We start from the raw sequence: 4,123 nt of genomic DNA on the forward strand, positions 1-4,123 counted from the left end.
AGAAATGGCAAGATTACAAATCTCGTATATGAGAGATGTTTAATTTGCATACTGACATTTACAAAACAGTCTGCAGTCCAATGTTGCCTTCGTGCATTTGCATCGGAAAGCGGAACCTCCTATTAATATAGAAGACAGCTTTGGCTTCAAGCAGCATGGTTAAAACATGAATCAGTCTATGATTCCATTCGCATCATTTGTATTTGGTAAGATGTCAATGCCTCATTGATTGTGGCCCAAATACTCCTTTCAAAGTGCTGATACAGAACATCACTTGTTGGAAGGATTCTGTCAACGTCTCCCGTTTTGTGGATGAAAATGATCATCCTTACGAGATCTATATTGTGTTCATTGGTTTCATCTTTGTATAGTTTGCATACAAAGAGTCACATAGAGACTTTGAGATATCTGTAATGGAGAATTCACGATCGTTGGCAATTGATGAATAACAGGAGATAGCAGGGCTTTGGTAAGGATGTTTTAACGTGAAACTCACCTCACCTCATTCTAAGACATGAGAGAAGACAACTTAAGGACCCTCCATCAAGATCTGTCGTCAGAGATCCTCATTAGTGTTGGGATGTCCATCAATGTCCATTCCTTCACACTATCCTCCCTCCAAAGTCCATTACATCAGGCTATTTGCCAATATCTCATGGCGAGAAACAGAATCCGTGAATGCATGAACCAATACAAGGAATTCGCAAATCTCTTGGCCAATATTTGTGTCAATACTGTTAATATTAATTTCTTTCTTTGACTTTCTTAAAAGATTTAATGCAAATATTAGCTGCTGGATTTGCAGCCATGATATAATGAAAATTGGCTTTGAGGATGACGATAACATCAATATCTCGAGGTCTGATTGTGGAATAGCCTCCCAGCTGACGTGGCTGAAAACGGTTGCCAACATGCTTTTACGCGGTTGCTAGAGCTCACGTCGCTATGTTTTTTTATTAGTAGAATGTGCGGTGTTGTAACAAGTTTACAATGTAATACCCTACAAACTGTGGCGTGATCCTCGACAGTATTGTAAGTTTTCACAAGAATAAGAATAAGAATAAGAAGAAGAAGAAGAAGAAGAAGAAGAAGAAGAAGAAGAAGAAGAAGAAGAAGAAGAAGAAGAAGAAGAAGAAGAAGAAGAAGAAGAAGAAGAAATCCCATTACAAAGATGCTGGCCAAATGTCATATGCAGTCGTTTTCCCTCTTTGACTTTTTCCATCACAAGCATGCAAGACAGGTATTTGAAGAGTTCTATTTTTGTCTCATTCATCAAAAAATGTTATCAGTCCCTTGAAATTTTGACCAAATCAACCATACTTTGCCGACTGCTATGACCTCGTTCTTCTAATACACAATAAAGTAAAAAGAAATTAAATTGGAGACACTGACTATAATCCACCATCAATTTAAGAAGTTTCGACTATGTGTATCCATTGAGTAGTCCTCAAGATGATAAAACAGATGGAAAGGTTGATGATATATACCTAAATAATTCCTTTAGATCACCTCTCAGGTTATCCAAAATATAAGACGTTTTCCCAAAGAAACTCTCCTTGCTGCTTGAAATGTATTACTTATGGTTACATTGGGGTCTTTTTAAAGCCCTTTTCTTCGTGACATGGCTGTTCTGAATGGGCCATTACTCGAACTGACGAATTAATCTTAAATGATGATAAGTCTGTCAAATATTGTTGTTTTACTTATCACTTTACACGCTTGTGATTGACATCCCTATAAGTAAATTTTATTCTTTGATTTGTATTAAACAAATCGTGATGCACAAGACATTCTTTGAAAAGGGAATATTAATACTCACATATTATAAATAAAATCAAGGGCAATAGCTCATACAAATTAAATGGAATTTCCCCAAACTGTATCTGTTAATTGGTCAACAAATAATAAAGTTTTCTTTTCCGTTTCAAAAGTGTTTAATATTATCAAAAGTGTAGTAGTAATTAAATGTTAATTGTAGCTGTCCTTGAACTTGACTGACTTCTGGATGACCCTCAAGTAGTCGAATTGAAATTCAAATCAGCCAACCTTTTGTATATCAATCTTATCGAACTTTGAAGAAAAACAAACTTCCACACGAGTGTGAAACAAGTCGAGTTTTTTCATTGTTCAGTGACTCTATCATAATGGGTGATAACTTAATCAAATATTGTGTTTTTACTTTTAACTTTATATGCTTGTTACTGACATCCAAAAGAATCAACTTCATTATTTGAGTAGAAGAAAATCAAGTGTGATTTACAAGTTATTTTAAAAAGAGGAATATTTTTATTCATCTAAAAATCAAATCAAGGGCAATAACTAGTATATTTCGATAGGAATATTTTAAAAAGTGTACATATGATTTATTTAATATATAATAACGTTTTTATTTGCAAGTTATATAATGTTTAATATAGCTGACTTTGAACTTGATTGATCTCTGGATGACCTCCAAAAAGTCGGATTAAAATTCCAATCGGCCAAATTTGTTCCAAGACAAAATTTGAACAAAAATAACATACAGACGGAAGGTGAAACGAGTCTTTGCATGATGCAGTGACTCTACTATAATGGGCGAGAACTCAATCAAATATTGGTTGATTTGATTGTAACTTTACACGCTTGTTGCTGACATCCAAAAGAGAAAACTTTATCATTTGAGTAATATAAAATAAAATGCGGTTTGCATGCTATTTTAAAGAGAGGAATGTGTTTATTCATCTTAAAATCAAATAAAGGGCAATAACTCGTACTAATCGAAGGGAATATTAACAATAATGTAAATGTGATTTGTTTAACATATAATATATATTTATGTTCATAAAGAGGTTATGAAATATTATAGATAATTTACGAATAATTGATTGTTAAATGTAGTTGACTTTATTTATTTAACTTTAGTGGCCTCTGGTTTCCCTTCAAGTCGTCGAATTGGAATTCCGATCAACCAAATGTTTTTCACAGATATCAATCTTACCAACTGTGGAGAAAACTAAACTTTTACACGAATGTGAATTTACAAAATAAATCTAAGTCCTTCTGATGCCCTGAACAAATTTTATTCAAATAAAGAAACAATGCCCTATTCCGCCATGTGCTATGCAGGCAGGTACAATGATCAATATGAACCAAATATTATGAGACATAGATATGCACAGGACAAGTATAGGATTATATGGAACACAATAGACAGTGCACAAGGCAAGAACTATAACTCTACAAACTCAACGTGTGTAGTTCAAATTAGTAATCGGACATCAGATGACTACAATTTACAAAATGAATCTAAGTCATTCTGATGTCCTGAACAAATTTTATTGAAATAAAGAAACAATGCCCTAAATAAAGAGCTGAATATAAAATGCAAGTGTGTTAACGTGAAATAAATGGTAGACAAAATGCAACAATTGTTATAATAGGGTATTAGTTACGAGTGGAAATCGCTTTCCTTTGATAACTAGTGTCGAGCGGAAGTCTCGATGATACCTCAAGTTATCGGCCACCAACACTCAAAACTTCCCGATATCGATGACCAAGGAAAAGTCGGGAATTCCCGAGAAAAAGCACTTCAATTGAGCTTTGGATGGCTTTTTTGTATAAAAACTTAAAATACATTAAATAAATTCACTTTGTATAATAATAAAACATTGATACCTATAACCATTTTGATCTATTTACGACGTTTGTGTTTTGTTAGCTGTTTAAAATATGATATAACGTCAATACCCAATACCAATGACTAGGTATTGAATGAAATCACCGATGGCTTGAGCGATGCTCGAGACTTTTTTGAGTCTCGAGACTCAAAAAGCATCGAGACGCAAAAAAGTCTCGAGCTTCGCTCAAATCATCGCCCCTCATCGCCGACGACGGCAATGGATGGATTGTGTGCGAGAGAGGGGTGAACAATGCAGACAGTACACATTGTAATAGTAACGTGTGCGTCGCTCGCGAAGTATAGTCTCGAGACTCGGGACTCAATACGAGAAGCATCGATGACCGAGATTCTCGAGACGAGAAAAGCATCGAGACCTAAGTCGAGGTCGGTACCTTCTCAATACAGAAAAGTGAGTGGAGCAGGCACTTATGTTGGTAACAACAAGATATGAAGTGAGTAGAGAAG

Source organism: Berghia stephanieae, chromosome 3 (assembly GCF_034508935.2).
Source record: "Berghia stephanieae isolate SIO BIC M18660-M18661 chromosome 3, UCSD_Bste_1.3, whole genome shotgun sequence".
NCBI lineage: Eukaryota > Metazoa > Mollusca > Gastropoda > Nudibranchia > Aeolidiidae > Berghia > Berghia stephanieae.